At 44.4% G+C, this 17,324-nt stretch overlaps 1 protein-coding gene across 5 annotated transcripts in view; it reads left to right on the top strand.

Annotated features, from left to right (window-relative positions):
• The window catches only part of LOC124777906 (stress-activated protein kinase JNK), a 718,838-nt gene that overhangs the window by 123,912 nt on the left and 577,602 nt on the right, over nucleotides 1-17,324 (top strand). The window lies entirely within an intron of this gene.

The following is a 17,324-nucleotide window of genomic DNA, read 5'->3' as shown; positions in this document are numbered from 1 at the left end:
CCTTTTAAGCAGCAAGTGTAGATTCCCGAATAACATTTTCCTGCTGAAGGTAACGTCTTTTTCAAAACAACAGTTCAGCTCCTTTATAGCTCAGTTATGTCGGTCCTACCGGCTGATAGTTATTTCACAGGGAACTCAGCCTGACATTGTGTCACGCTATTCCTTCCTTGATAGTTACCCACATTTATCCTTGAAACAGTTTATATCGCTTAGAGACACCATGTTTGGATTCAGATACGACAGTTCTGCGAAACTTCATGTTGACGGTTTCAAGTGTTTTATTAAATGAGTGTTTATCGGTTTCAGTCCAAGTCGCTTACGGTTATGACGACACTAGGGCATAGCACCGTTAAAAGGTGGTTTGTTACGAGAAAGCTCTATACATCATCATAAGTATAGCACGCAGAATTACTGTAATACATCTGCACTGAAGCTGATGCGTGTCTAAGATGTATTATCTCTGTATGCCATTTAGTGGAGTTGAACTCTGTGGGAACGCTTTGTAACGTAATGTTGTTCAAACTATGATTCATTGCAAGACTAATTATTAAATAATATAATATGAGAAAGTGATCATATTGAGCCGGCGTGGCCAACCACCATACCTCGCGTAACTTACTGAGTCTATTTTTCAAAGTATGATTAACAACACTGGGTCTTCTGCAGTGCAAGGTAAATGTACTAAGGTTCAATGTTCCCTTTTATGCAAGCGCTGACGGGCATTTGTACGTTGTTCTCGCTGTCGGTATTACTTACGTTTCTCTCAGGGTGCATCTTGGAATTAGTAATTTTCATATGAAAAACGATAATCATGTATTGACCTCAGGTCTGTAAAGTGGGATTAGTGCTTCTCCGAGTCGCTCAAGATGGCACACAGCACCACACCAATCGTTCTCTTGTGGCGTTGCTTATGTTTCTAGGGTTTTTTCTTGCTGTGGACCGTTGTGCGTCAAGAGCAATGAGTTGCGAAGTGACATAAGTCGTATAGTGATTTTATTCCTCGACATTCAATAGAGAATACCTCGGAGCACTCTTCTCGTTGTCCAAGCAGGAAGAAGTGAGGGTGATCCGGTACATGCCCCTTGTTCGCACCTGCCGTCAAGTTCCATCGAGCAAGCCGTTTGGATCGAAGACATGAAAGAACAAACACGACATTTTCCGTATGCAGACACTTGAATTGTTATACATAGACTAGCTGAAAATCCTAACCAATGTAATAAGTATTTAACGTTGAGGGTGGTGACAGTGTATGAACTACGGAAAAGAAATTATATATTTTCACCAGGAATTTTAGTATCTCTCTCTCTCTCTCACTCACTCTCTCTCACACTCACACACACACACACACACACACACACACACACACACACACACACACACACACACACATACACAGAGAGAGAGAGAGAGAGAGAGAGAGAGAGAGAGAGAGAGAGAATAGTTGAATAAGCGGCAGCGCACAGTGGCGTCGGCGGATGCTTGCTCGCTATGCAGCGGTGTGCGCGAGGTATTTTTAAACCTGCGCTTTTGTAACGTCCGCGTACTTTCGCGATGAGCGGCGTCTTGCACTACGTTTAAGTCTCTCCGCTGCTACGGCTTCCACAGCCGTTTAGCGCTCACTTGGGCTTCACAGAGGGAACCTCGGCTCCATTCTTGTCGTTACAGCTTCACAGCAGTGGCGCCGGGTGCGGAATATTGACTTTCTTAGCGTCAAGGGCGAAACAAATCCTGAGAATATGGAATATGATTGCTATGTACAAGTAAGATTCTGCAGCGTCATGCTTGTTTCATTGCTACTCGAGGCGCAGTCGTTTTACTAAAGTCGATTTGCAGAGAGATTAAAGACGAAATAGATATCAACGCCTAACGCGACCCGACGGGAATGTCGAGACTTCTGTTAATTACTCGTGTTAGTATTGGTGTTCAAAACTTCCGGTATTGATTTGGTATCCGTGTAGTTGGTATTATAATATAGTTTGCCAGATGATCACAGAACGAATCTTCAGTGATAACCTTTCAGTCAAAATGAAGAATTTAGTGAAAGAAGACGAGTTACGTAATTGGGCCACGTATAATAAATTTCCTACTACCAGTGCTGGCAAACCATGCAGTGTTGTTGTAGTAGTTACAATACTGTGATACGGCTGAATGCGTAGAATTGTAAAGCGATTTGCAAGCAGGATGTGTCCTGCGTAAGTAATGGCTGAAGTATTATGAGCAGTCTTATACATTTCAGTAAATAACAGCCTCACAAACATATAAGCAGACTTCATTTCATGTATGTTGATAGCGTTTTTTTCTGTTCGGCACGAGATCGTTGCTGTGATTTAATTTCGTTCCAGAAATTCGATTCACTATATAGACGATTATATCGCCATTCTTAGTTCGTCGGCGTTACACAAAACGGAGCCAGTTTTTCTCGTTCCTACGAGCGTTGTGGTAATGGATTTTCTGACCGCTGATCCTTATTTAGACAAGGTATGTAATAAACGCTCATGCTAATTCTCCTGGCGTGACATAAACGTTTAGAATACACATTCCTGTCGACGTGGCTTCTGATTTCTTTGCCATCGGTATGCGTTTTGTGACGTGTAACGGAAGCAAAGGCGTAAACAGTGTTTCTACCCCAGTGTGTGTCTCATTTTCAGGTCGTTACATTGTAAAAGAGTTGATTGGCTGATGAGGGCTATTGCGCTTGTGTCTCGTTTTCCACCTTGACAACTGTATTCCGTTCCGATAGGTTTTGCATTAGCTCTCCGATTAAGTGACTATATATTAATAGAAGGCAGCTGTAGCAGCTTGGCGCAGAGAACACCAGTCGCGGAAATGGAGCAAGATCGTTCATGACAACGCTCCGAATTGTTTTCATGGAAATGTCTCCAGCTGAGGTTATTAGCAGACATCCTTGCTCCGGAAACGGGTATTGTGGAAAAGTTTTCTACTTTCGAAGAAGTGTATTTCGATTTACGTGGCGCGTTCGTGCCAAGCCCTTAACGTATCCAAGTAGGGCAGCTTGAAGACGATTACAGAAGTGATCCTACGATATTAACGTCAATTTTGTGAAGTAGTTCGTGGTTGTCTCCACCACTGCGTGCTTGCGTGCCTTTGTGATACGTTAATGTAAACGGTACTGAGACATTTGCCGTGGCTTTCTTATTCATAGATGTATTGTTACTAAACGCGCTGTCTGGAAATAACATGTTATGTAATGTTTTTTCTAGTACGGAACGTAGAAAGAAATACAAACCGTAAGTAACGTAAAGTCTTCCATAATCGATCCTACATGACACATAGAAAGTATTCATACACTGAGAAAAAGTCTAGGTGTTGGGTTGATGCGTGCACATTTACGAAGAATAATTTTCTTGGTTTCGACGCTAATGCGCGACCCAATTATTGAGGTACAATAAGTGAATGGAGAGAACTGGACACTAAGACCTAACATTTGTTAAGGTTGACTTCAAAAACTTAACATATTATATATTACAGTGTCACAGACAGTAATGTGCATTAAATATCACAAAGATCAGTCGTTCTCAGAAGAACTGTTGACAAACTAGTATTGGAGGCAATTTTGAAATCCCAAACATACCTTAACTTTTGGTGGAAGGGCACAAAGCCATAAAACAGGAGACTTCCGTCATTAATTCCACGATTTTGTTTCTCTGTGTGCCATGGATCGGCGTACCACTTCTCAAAGTAATTTTGAAGCTAAGTGTAATGACGCCTTACGAGAAATTCTAAGATGATCCATAGTTTCTGAGCACTAGTTAAAAAGAGCGTGGAAATATCTTCGTGCTGCGAGGTTTACGAGAGAGCCTCTCGTGCATCATTGTACAGTTAGTAAACATTACGTTGCGTAAATAATGTGGTCATAGTTATTTAGCTGTTTTCTATCAACGGCGTTCTTTGGTACTCCACAAGGAATAGACAGCTGTGTATTTGACATAAGGCATGTTTTTTGTTTCCGCTTTTTTTTTCGCTTCTCATATCACGTGTCTTACCCGCCCTGACGTTTATGTTCGCGTGTGTATTTGCCCCAAAACAAAAATATTTTGTGTCGTAGCATTCCTTGTAAATATGAAAATACTTTGCTCACGTTCGACCTACGGTGTCCATATACAGCGTTTGAAGGGAAAATAAAGCTCGGATTCATGACGCAGTACATGTTTAATACTTCGTAATTTGTCAATTATGATTACATAACTGGACATCTCTCTCTGTGTATCTGTTGGGACTACCTCCAGAAATGAAGTACAACGTTCGTGCAAAAAGTTCAGAGACTGATTTTATTCCTACGGTGGGAGCTTGAATGAACAACTGTAAACAATAGATGTGCATTTGATCAGTTAGTTGTGTGCGGGCAATGTTAAGTAGTAGACGTGCGACCTTAATGTATCAAAGTTGTTTGTCACAAGTCACAATGGAGCAACGAACGGAGGAAGTCTAAATTAAGTACTCTAGACGTTCTCCAAAATGGTTTGAAGAAGAGAAAGTGTGAGTAATGTTTGGCCTGCATACCTCGCCTCCCGAACAAAACGACATATGGACGCCTGCCGTGACTGGATTGAAATGTAAATCGTCGACAATTTTTCTCTGGAAAAAATCGTCACTGGTAACAATACGTGGTGTTAGTGTGAACGCTCCAGGGTGCAGAAATTCGCAGGAACGATCAGCGCTTTGCAACTTACCGACATGCGAGCCGGTGTGTCGCGCGAGCTGAACATCATCCCAAAGCAGGACCTTCCTGGCAGTTTCATATGGTTGTGCGAAGGTTCTGTGCATTTTACTCAAGTTGGAGGAGACTTCGTAGACCACCTGAAGCAATCAAACTACCGTCTTAACTTTTCTCTAGTTCTTATTAACCCAGTCTCCAAACATTTTGGACCGTCAGGTTAAGTTTCTGAATACTTCTTGCTCTGACTAGATGTACGGATGTTTTGCTTGTGGAGTTGATGACGTGTTGTTTTTCACGTCATAAACAGATATCCAGTTATGACCGTTTTGTTGCTATGAGAGCATAAGAAAATACCAACGCATGAATGGAAACCGGATTCGTACGAAGTTTAGTAAGTACGTGAACTACTACTCGGTGGTTTCTGGTCAAGGCTTTTATATTTTGAAAGAGGTAGAATAAATGAGGGTTGAAAGTAATGTCAGTGTAATGCGCATGCGGAAAACCGGCAATGAAGAGAGAGATGTTAATGTGATGCATTGAGATTATTTCTTGATACCATTGAGATGGAAGAATAATCTGCAAAGTTTCTGTAATGTTTGCTTCAGTGATGTGATGAGTGAGTGCTAGTTAGTTGAGATGCAGGGTGTTTATTCAGTCGTATGCTTCCCCATATAGAAAAGAATAATATATATGGTAAACTGCTGGTGTGTACATATTTGTCGACGATGTTATGCTGATGACGTACATTGAGTGTTGCGGTGGTAGATCATGTTTCTCGTTTCATAGCAGTTTTCTACGCTATTAAATTCACGTTTCAGTTTGTACTATGATTTTAACTTGTTTATACTCAAGACTTTGTATTCATGTATAACATCTGACGGTGTTCGCTATCCTTGTCGAAGATCAGCAGAATGTGTTGGCACGAAACATCAAAATATAAACATAACATGGCCGCCTTGTAAATACTAGTCGCTCTGTATATGTTTTGCATTCTAAGACGTTCCGTTTGCGTGAAGTCGATATTGTCGTAGTATTTAAGGTGATTTGCCTATTGTAAAAAAAAATGTCTCTGAGCACTACGGGACTCAACATCTGAGGTCATCAGTCCCCTAGAACTTAGAACTACTTAAACCTAACTAACCTAAGGACATCACACACATCCATGCCCGAGGCAGCATTTGAACCTGCGACCGTAGCAGTCGCGCGGTTTGCCTATTGTACTTACCGACAATACGTAAGTGGTATGTTTAAGATAAGGATCGTTAATGACAAATTAGTAGTATTTTAACAAAATAACAGCTTATGGAGGAGGCTTATGAAGGTGGCAGGGGTAAAATACAGGGAGCGAAAGGCTATTTACAATTTGTACGGAAAGCAGATGGCAGTTATAAGAGTCGAGGGGTATGAAAGGGAAGCAGTGGTTGGGAAGGGAGTGAGACAGGGTTGTAGCCTATCCCCGATGTTATTCAATCTGTATATTGAGCAAGCAGAAAAGGAAACAAAAGAAAAATTCGGAGTAGGTATTAAAATCCATGGAGAAGAAATAAAAACTTTGAGGTTCGCCGATGACATTGTAATTCTGTCAGAGACAGCAAAGGACTTGGAAGAGCAGTTGAATGGAATGGACAGTGTCTTCAAAGGAGGATATAAGATGAACATCAACAAAAGCAAAACAAGGATAATGGAATGTAGTCTAATCAAGTCGGGTGATGCTGAGGGAATTAGATTAGGAAATGAGGCACTTAAAGTAGTAAAGGAGTTTTGCTATTTGGGGAGCAAAATAACTGATGATGGTCGAAGTAGAGAGGATATAAAATGTAGGCTGGCAATGGCAAGGAAAGCGTTTCTTAAGAAGAGAAATTTGTTAACATCGAGTATAGATTTAAGCGTCAGGAAGTCGTTTCTGAAAGTATTTGTATGGAGTGTAGCCATGTATGGAAGTGAAACATGGACGATAAATAGCTTAGACAAGAAGAGAATAGAAGCTTTCGAAATGTGGTGCTACAGAAGAATGCTGAAGATTAGATGGGTTGATCACATAACTAATGAGGAGGCATTGAATAGAATTGGGGAGAAGAGGAGCTTGTGGCACAACTTGACTAGAAGAAGGGATCGGTTGGTAGGACATGTTCTGAGACATCGAGGGATCACCAATTTAGTATTGGAGGGCAGCGTGGAGGGTAAAAATCGTAGAGGTAGACCAAGAGATGAATACACCAAGCAGTTCCAGAAGGATGCAGTAGGTACTGGGAGATGAAGAAGCTTGCACAGGATAGAGTATCATGGAGAGCTGCATCAAACCAGTCTCAGGATTGAAGACCACAACAACAACAATGGAGGAGGGTAGGTGTTTTGTTGTTCTGGTATAAACCTATTTTTCCAAACGTTTAGCAGTGCTTTCTACTTACAAATTAATGCTTTACAAGGGATGAATCATGTATGTCTATTGATCTGACTTATACAGCGTATATAGAAATGTGTTGCCGTGCTGGATAATTAGTTTGCTGTAAGTGGGTGAAATCGAGTGTTTGTTATGAAGTAACTAGTCTGTCTGTAAACCGAAGAGCGTGCAGTGCTGTTAGTGTGGGAAATGACGTTTACTGGAAGAACGCTACAAATACTGTACTGGAACATAAAATTTCAAGTTTCCCGTCTAGCACTACAAAGGCGCGTATAGTGGTTTAAGTACGTACTGCTGACGTGAGAGCCTTGCGCTGGTCCTCTTAATTGGAAATTCCTGTATTCAGCGTAGTGTTAACGCATTTAGTGAAAAATCAACAGTTGCGGGCGAATCATGTTAGTGTAAACAGTGCGCGGGTGCACTTTGAGACTCAGTTGGGTAGGGAACTTGGGGACTCGCCTACTTGTTCTTCGGTTTGCAGACTTACTATAGTAGGAAAATCAGTGAGAATGCTACTATAGTAGGAAAATCAGTGAGAATGAAAGTACGACGTAAGCTCGGATGTGTGGTTAGTCTAAGAACCCCAGACACGAGCGATGATGCGCGATCTGTCTGCAAATTGGGCTTTTGTGGGCAAATAGCTGATCGTTCGTAACTCCCAGTAAGTTACACCGCACGTGGTGTGTGGCAGTATGACTGCGTGGCTGCAGTTCTTTTAACTAGTTATTAAGCGTGGTTGTGTACTTCTATTTCGTTTCGTTATACCCATGTGGAGTAGCGACCGTACGTCAAAGTATGTAGTTATTCAGGGAGCACGAACAAGTCTGAAAAGTGGAGCTGACGACCTAGTTGGGCGCGCACGCGCACATGTTTGTGTTTTTCCCATTTACTCCTAAACCGTTGGAAAGATTTCAGCCAAACTTGGTACACATATCGGTTACTGTCAGATATCAATCGGTGTCTGGCAAGAACTGTCTCCCATAGTTCAGGAGGTATGACGTCATAAGCATTGTAATGCGTGAAAAAATGCCCCATCGTACATGAATTATAATACATTTATTCCTTATTATCAAGACACTCCTACAGTCGAGTCAGCTTAAGTAAATTCCTGTCATCTGGCAGCGCTTTTGACTGCTTTCAACTGCTAACCGCAAACAGATGTAGGTGAAAACAGTATCCGTCTGCAGAGCTGTGAACAGGCGTTGCCTTAGCTAGACATGTACAAAATCACGTTGTAGGCGCACGAAGCAGCTGCGCCCAGCGTACAGAACCTGTTCGCCATATTACGCTACACGTACTCTCGTTTTTTGTTGTTTTATTTTGTAGTTTCTAATAGAAAATTGGCATAATGAATATCCAGGCAGTGCCGGGTTTATCAGCTAGTAAAAAAATAAAAACATTGATACTCTTAGATTTTGCAGTGAGCAAAATTTGAATCTTGTTTTATAGACTTGGAAATTAATTGAAATTTCATAGTAATAGTCACAGCTCCAGCTGGCTATTTTGTTCTGACACACCAAGGGACTCCATTAAAGTTTTCGTCTCAGAAGTAAATGATGCAATGTTTAATGTGAATGTGAGAGTATACGTATTCTACAGCTGTACGTAATTCCTTTGTCATCTCATTTAACGTGACTCTCCCTTACAGAATTTACAACCAGAATTATCAATAGCATATAACGTTTTTGTAGATGCATCGAAATTGCAAAGCCATGTAGTGAAACTGAAAATACAGACTGAATAGAAGCGCACAACACATTTGGCGTTAATGAAACATATCGTGTACTCTGTCAATTCCGTAACAATCCCCAAGAAATGCGTACCGGAACAAATTCCATGTTCGTCAGATCCCGTTTGCTCTTGGGTTTTTTCTTTTTTATACTAGTATTAATCCGTTTACGCTTATCAACTATCACCTCAGGTAAACATATTTCATTTTCCGTAGTTGAACTTTATAACGCTGTGCCGTTCGGAATACAGTTCGAAATTGCTCGGTAAATCGTTTGTGGCATTGTCGAAGCAAGCGATATCGCTGCCTTGTTGCCAGAGATCCCTCTGCAGTGTTTGGGCCACTTGACACTAGAATAGCTGGAAGGATCATTTGGCTCCTAATGCTATTTGCATTAAAAATCCATTACATTGTTAAAGTAAGACCGATATTTTTTCCCTTTATTTGTATGTTATGTATACGTTTCAGTCAGAGGACTATCCCGAAGATTTAGAGCATAAATTGCTGTTTTGGATACAAAACAAAGCTTATCTACCCAGAAATTTCTATAGTTCCTGAAAGTCGTCATTTCTTTCATTTGTTTGTTTGGGAACATTGAAACCTCACTTTCAGCAGATTATTGATACTTCTCGTACTAATTTTTCGCAAATGTATTTTTTGCATTTCGCAAACTTGTCGTCCGTCTTGTTTTCTTTGCACGTTCCGATTGACGCCTTTTTGATTTGTCCGAACCTACATCCGCTTATTCGTTTGATTGGATTTTTGTCCCTATACAACTCTTCGTTGTTTCCGATTCGTGAGCGGAAGAGTGGATGCCTTCTTCTTTAGGTTGTTTTTGATTATTTTATTGTAGATGATCCTTATACAAACTGCTGCCATCTCTACGATATTGTAAAAGAACTTCGTCGTCTATTTCATCCAATCATTTGATCAACGACGTCCACACCAAATTCGTGGCATTATAGAAGATACAGAGAATGATTCCATCTTTCCTTCTTTTTTTTATGCAATATCAGGATACACTGTGCAAAAAATAATTTTGTTATTTTTATGTCATTATTTACTTATTTAACCACATCTTATAAGGGCTTTCATTCCCTTTCTTATATCGGGCCAGGGCTTCACAAATACAGTACCTTTTTTACACCACAGTTACCTAAGAAATAACAGTTGTAATGTGCAAGAAGTATTAAAGTAATTTGAGTTTCTATAGGGACAATGTAAGTAATACTGACTATAAACTAACGAAGTTAATACTGACAGTACTTCTTCTGGTGGTAGTACTAGTGGTGCTGCTGCTGCTATTGGTGGTGGTGGTGATAACAATATTCTTAATTATCCCATGGTACACTGTCAGGGTGCATTGCGGCTTAGCAATCTTTTTCAGGATGATGATTGAATGTAAATTATTCTTCACGCGGTTAGGATATCGTGGCGAATCTACTTCATTATTCACACTAATAATGGTTTGTTGTGTTGAAGATACTTGGCTACCTAAGGGTGTGCGAAGAAGTTGTCGGTTGTCATGTTCCTCCCTTGGTTTAGAAAAGGCTCCATAAGGTAAAAAATAAGACACTCCCAATGATTGGTTATGTGGTCAGTTTCCCGTCTTACCAAGGCAAGGGTAGGGATTGCAAGTGTGCTTGGATGTCACATCAGCAGCTGTCCAAAGCCTCAGCCAAATTTGTCAGGTTTGTTTGGTTATAACAAACTTTTCTTTGCTTGGAAGAAACTTTATTTTCATGTGGGCTGTAATAACGGAGGCAGTATTACACGAACTCGTTCCATATTTCAGAAATACGAGCGAACTTGCCCGCTGGAGTCATTCACTCAGTGGCAGCACATGCTATGGGTCGTGTGGCCCACATGCTACCTAGAAATGCTCTGAGTGCACTGGAGACGTTTAGCTATAAAGTCCCTAAATCCATCCTCCACACAGTCACAAAGTCCATATTTTTGGAGCCTTGAAGAAAGACATTCATGACCGTCGATTTGCTTCAGATGAAGAGGTGACGCCTGGGCACAGTAATGATTCCATAGACAACCGGAAACATTTTACCATGAAGGCATCGACCGACTTGTCCCACAGTAGGATAAATATATCAACAGGTACGGTATTAATTTGAAATAAGAAGCAGTTTACTTTTTTCCTAGTCATCATTTGACTGCCTCTCACATTTCTGCTATTAGAGTGTCAGATTTCGTTGCACCATGAAACAAACCATCATCAACTATGAGAAAGACAGGAAATGATCGTATGTTTAGCTGGCATCGTTAACAATGATGCCCCCGAAGAGCAGATGTTCCATATTCGTTTTCTTTGCGATCAGGTAATAGAAAATACCCATTAAGTCGCAAAGTAATTCTTTTACGAGCTAAATTCAATCGCCAGTCGCTAGATAGTTACACTGGTGTGTGTATATATATATAAAGATGCGAAAAATCGACATACCTAGCAACTCTGATATAGCTGCCATCTTCATTGTTGCGCCAGTTGACTCCAGAAACTGTTGTGAAGAGAACCGAGTTGAAAAGACATGGGTGGTTCAAATGGCTCTGAACACTATAGGACTTAACATCTGAGGTCAGCCCCCTAGAACTTGGAGGTACTTAAACCTAACTAACCTAAGGACATCACCCACATCCATGCCCGAGGCAGGATTCGAACCTGCGAACGTAGCGGTCGCCCCCTTTCAGACTGAATCGCCTAGAACCGCTCGGCCACTCCGGCCGGCGAAAAGATAAGTACTTCATCCCCAGTTGTCTCTAGCAGAAATTGGCCACCTTACGCCAGATAGGCACTTTCTGATTCAGTATCCAAATTCTCAAGGATACGTTAGTAAGACCACTTTGATGCGAATAACAGCAGCAGTCACATAAAATATGAGTGAAAAGTTACGGTCTTCAGTATGGCAATTTTTTCGACAATGGGCATTACCATCATTTGAGGGAGCGGATGTTAATCAAAGGGACATGCAACGCAGTTACCTTTGTAATATTCAAGAAGTAGTTACGCAGAGGTCAGTTGACACCTCCCACTGTTGTTGGTGTACGTCATGAAATTTCCTTAAAATCTTGGCCCCCCAGGGGCTCAGCATTCATTTGCTGGGTACGGGCTTGGCGACCCCGGGGTTCCTGAGCTGGGGACTGGTAAGCGCCGCCAGTCCTCTGTCACCGTAAGCTCTGGGCATACTTCAACGACCACCGTGCGGCGCGGCGGTGGAATGTTGTGTGTCTCAGAGAGTGGGGATCTTGGCTTGACCGCCCGGATCGCGAGGATGGAATAAACCTCTATGGACAACCCCTCAATCTCAAGGTGTGCTGCGCGCTGATGAGATGCATGGCTGTTGAGGTGGAACAGTCGTTAGCGGGCAACCTCTGGGCAACCTGCCGCACCTCAGTTGTATAAGGCTTACCTAGGCTCGCGGGGCTCTGTCTAGGTGGACTTGTAGTTCCCTAGCTGCTCGTGGGACCGAGATGGATCCTTCGAAATCCTTTTTTCTTCCTCCCAGCGGAAAGGGTGGGCCTCTTAAGAGGGTTCGTGCAGTCAGTCCCCCTGACTCCGGCACTTCTTTGACGAGTCCAGTCTTAGGTAACAGAATGCATTCTGGTAATTCGAATGTGTTTCTCATTGTGAAACGGAAGGAAGGTAGTTTCGAGAAGGTTTCGCCCTTCTATATACAAAAGGGATTGGAGGGAATCTGTGGCTCCTTAAAATCGGTGAAGCGCTTACGTAATGGGACCTTGCTAGTGGAGACTTCCACTTCCCAGCAGGCAACTAACCTCCAATCTGCTAATTGCCTTGGAGAATATGCCATAGACACTGAACTGCACAGCACCTTGAACTACAGCAAAGGTGTTGTGACATGCCGGGATCTAGTTGACATTCCCAAGGAAGAACAGCAACGTGAGTGGGCTCCGGAAGGTATCGTTGATGTCCAACACATCATGAAGAGGGTTGATGGCAATCTTGTCAAATCTGACTCCTTTATTCTGACCTTCAGTAGCACAAAACTTCCTGAACATGTTAAAGCTGGCTTCCTTCGCCTTAGTGTGAGGTCTTATTTCCCGACCCCAATGCGCTGTTTTAAATGCCAGCGTTTTGGGCATACCACCTTAGGATGTAAAGGCGAAGCGACTTGCGGAAACTGTGGTAAGGCTACTCATGAAGGAGTTGGTTGCTCGTCTCCGGCTAAATGTATTAATTGCTTTGGGAACCACCCTGTTTGGAGTAGAGACTGCCGAATATTTTTAGAGGAACGCAAAGTCCAGGAAATAGGCACTAACACCTGCAGCTGTCAGTGCACTTGCAACGCAGCCAGTGTTTCAGAGCCAGTAGCCCCTACTCGAACGGCAGACAAAGGTACAGTGGCGAACTTGGGCCAGCCCCTGGCGCCTCCAACAGCTGAGGGTGTTCCCAAGCCCAGTGAGCCACTTACCACTCCCACATCAGCTCCCCCAAAGCCCACCAAACCACAGAAAGCTCCTGTACAGCAGCAACAGCGGGTCAAATCCCGTGGTAAACCATCTGACCATGCGGATGTTGTTTTACGTGAGGCTTCATCTGACTCTTCCCCGGAGTTGATGGAATTCGATGTATGTGTGGGGCAATCATCTCGTCCCACGATTGCCCCTCCACCTGCTGCGGTCTCCCCGCCCCGTCGGAGAGACAGGATGAAGGTGCTACTCCCAACATAGATGGCTCCCATACTTCAGTGGAACTTGCAAGGGTTCAGGACGCATGTGGAGGAACTTCGTCTACTCTCTCAGGGTAGACCACTGTGTCTATGTCTCCAGGAGACGTATTTCCATCCATCATACTCCCCTGAGATACGAGGCTATGCACTCCACAAAAAGGACGACCTGCGTAGGGAGAGAGCTAGAGGCAGCGTACGTATTTTCGTCAGGACGGACTACCACTCCTCGCCTCTCTCACTTACAACGCCTTTACAGGCCGTTGCTGTGTCCGTGCACGTGCGTCATCCATTGACTGTATGTTCGCTTTACTTGCCCCCACATGATACACTTGATGAAGTGGCCCTCACCGACCTTCTTACACAGCTCCCCCAGCCATTCATTATTTGTGGTGATTTTAATGCCCACAATGTGCTTTGGGGCTCTGCAATTACCTGCCCCAGGGGTAGAGCAATTGAGAGGCTTCTCCTGTCATCCTGTGCCTACTTGCTCAATGGAGGACAGACTACTCATTTCTGCACAGCGACTGGGTCGTTCTCTGCCATTGATCTCTCGCTTTGCTCTCCAGCTCTTGCCACCAGTGCTCACTGGGAAGTGGTTGCTGACTTGCATGGCAGTGATCATTTCCCAATCTGTATTCACCTGCCAGATGGCTTGGGCCCCGAAAGGAGACCACCACGATGGGTGCTCAGTGGAGCTGACTGGACACTTTATAGCCAGTTGGCCCAATTCGAACACTGTGCGAATGTTGAGGTGCGGGTGGATCATATTACCAAAACGGTCCACCACGCCGCTGCAGCATCCAGTCCACAGGCTACCAGAAGAGGCCACCTGTGCCTTGGTGGAGTGCCGAATGCCGCTCTGCAATCAGGACCAGGCTTGCGGCTCTGCGTCGGTTCAAGTGTCGACTGACAGCTGAGAATCTTGCAGCCTTTCGGGTGGCGAGGGCAAGATGTCGCCGCATTATTCGTGAGAGCAAGAAGAGGTCATAGCAACAGTTCCTGAACACCATTAATCGTTCCACCAAAAGTTCCATTGTGTGGGAGACCATCAGGAGAATTTCTGGCAGAGGAGGGAGGTGCCCCATAGCTGCTGTAATAAATAACGGCACTCTCCACACGGATCCGCGAGACTTTGCCCAGACTATGGCAGAGTATTTTGCCACAGTTACTGCAACAACCAGTCAGGATCCAAGTTTCCAGCGCCATAGAGCCGTTGCTGAGAGATGTAGTCTGGACTTCCAGTCCACCTCTCATGAAATTTACAACTGCCAATTTTCTATGTGGGAGCTGGATTCTGTGCATTGTCTGGAGCTCGTGACACATCCCCTGGTCACGACAGGATCCATTACAGTATGCTATGGCACCTCACAATACGCAACAAAGAAATCCTCCTCGCACTTTTTAATGCCATTTGGGCGTCGGGTCACTTTCCTGACACGTGGCGTGAGGCAGTTTTAATTCCTTTTTTAAAACCTCGGAAAGACCACACGAGCCCGAGTAGCTACTGTAGTGTTGCCCTCACTAGTTGCGTGCGGAAGACCTTGGAGCGGCTGGTCAACCGCCGCCTTGTCTGGATGTTAGAATCGCGGCAACTCCTTAGTCGCTTTCAGTGTGGGTTCAGGAGGTTTCGTTCCACCTTCGATAAACTTGCCCTCCTGGAGGCGGCTATACAACAAGCTTTCCTACGCCGTCATCACCTTCTAGGTGTACTTTCGACATCGAGAAGGCCTATGATACCACTTGGAGACGTCTCATCCTGGAGCAACTTTACGAATGGGGTTTTCGTGGTTGTCTTCCTCTTTTTATTCAGTCTTTCCTCTCGCCACGATATTTTAGGTACCGAATTGGTGACGTCCTGTCTGATCGCTTTGAGCAGGAGAACGGTGTCCCTCAGGGTAGCATTTTAAGTGTCTCTCTCTTTGCCATCGCTATTAATAGCATTACGTCCATAGTGAAAAGTCCTGTCCAGTGTTCCTTGTTTGTGGATGATTTCTCTCTGTTTTGCTCGTCTTCAAGCCTTGCAACGACAACGCGTCAGTTGCAACTTACTATTAGACGTTTGGATGACTGGGCGCAGGCGAGTGGTTTTAAGTTTTCCACCGAGAAGTCTGTATGTGTTCTTTTTAACCGTTCTCGTTCGAGGAGGAGGAGATTAGTGTTTAACGTCCCGTCGACAACGAGGTCATTAGAGACGGAGCGCAAGCTCGGGTGAGGGAAGGATGGGGAAGGAAAGCGGCCGTGCCCTTTCAAAGGAACCATCCCGGCATTTGCCTGAAGCGATTTAGGGAAATCACGGAAAACCTAAATCAGGATGGCCGGAGACGGGATTGAACCGTCGTCCTCCCGAATGCGAGTCCAGTGTGCTAACTACTGCGCCACCTCGCTCGGTCGTTCTCGTTCGATTTTAACCTTTCCTGAGTTGAGGATGAGGGATACTATTCTTACTTTTAAAGACACGGTGAGATTTCTGGGGCTCATTTTTGACTCGAAGCTCACGTGGTTACCTCATCTTAAAGACCTGAAACGGCGGTCGCTTCAGGCTTTAAGTATTTTAAAATGTCTTAGCCACAGTACCTGGGGGGCTGACAGGACTTGTCGGCTCCAGTTTTACAGGGCGTTTGTGCGATCTCGGCTCGATTATGGGTGCACGGTGTATGGGTCTGCGAGGCCTTCTTACTTAAAGATGTTGGACGTTGTGCACCATGAAGGGCTTCGGTTGGCCACTGGGGCATTCCGAACTAGCCCCATACCAAGCCTCTGTGCAGAGGCTGGTGAACCGCCACTTCATATGCGGCGACGGCTACTTACAGTACGACAAGCGTATAAAACTTTGTCCACACCATACACACCTGCATACCATACCATTGCTCAGCCTCCTCTGGCACTGTTCTTTCATAACCGGCAACGTGCGACGCAGCCCTATGGGATTCGCGCACGGGATTGCCTCGCTGCGATGTCTATGGCTGGTCTTCGTGTTTTAAGTCGCGGTTGGAGCAGATCTCCACCTTGGCTCCTCCGGAGACCCAAACTTGTTTTAGACTTGACTAATTTTAAGAAAGATAGCACACCAGATTTTACATTCCAGTGTCTGTTTTTTAACATTTTAGATGTGCATCACGGTTTCACTGTCGTTTACACTGATGGCTCCAAACAGGAGAATTTCCTTGGCTGTTCTGTAGTGTTCCCTGATCAAGTTACCTGGATTCGCCTCCCTGCTGAATATACCATTTTCGCAGCGGAGCTCCACGCGATCCTGAAGGCACTGGAGCAGATGAATCGTGTTCGGGGCGATCGATTTCTTTTCTGCTCCGATTCTCTTAGTGCCTTACAATCGCTGCAGAACCTGTACCCGACTGAGGAGATGGTCCAGCTGATACATGACCAACTGGACTTGCTCCAACGGCGGGGTAAAGAGGTATCCTTCTGCTGGGTGCCTGGTCATGTCGGAATATGGGGCAATGAACAGGCCGATCGGGCTGCCAAGGAGGCCTGCAGAGAGCAGGATGTGGTCCAGTGTCCTATCCCCTTGCAGTCAGTCATCGCTGCTCTCCACAGGAAGTGCATGGCATTGTGGGAGGACGAATGGCTGGCGGTGACGGCCAATAAACTGCGGTTGGTAAAGTCAACCACTCGGCCGTGGCGTTCCTCCTGCCGGTTGCTCAGGCTGGAAGAGGTGGCCCTCACACGTCTTCGGATTGGGCGCTGTCCTCTTACACATAGCTTTTTATTACGGCGGGAGGATCCTCCGTTTTGTGATGCTTGTGGTGTGCACATCTCTGTCAGCATATTTTAATAGACTGCATTTTATACCGTGATGCA

Source organism: Schistocerca piceifrons, chromosome 2 (assembly GCF_021461385.2).
Source record: "Schistocerca piceifrons isolate TAMUIC-IGC-003096 chromosome 2, iqSchPice1.1, whole genome shotgun sequence".
Taxonomy (NCBI): domain Eukaryota; kingdom Metazoa; phylum Arthropoda; class Insecta; order Orthoptera; family Acrididae; genus Schistocerca; species Schistocerca piceifrons.
The sequence above is the reverse complement of the archived record's forward strand: the minus strand, read 5'-3'. Positions and strand labels throughout refer to the sequence as shown.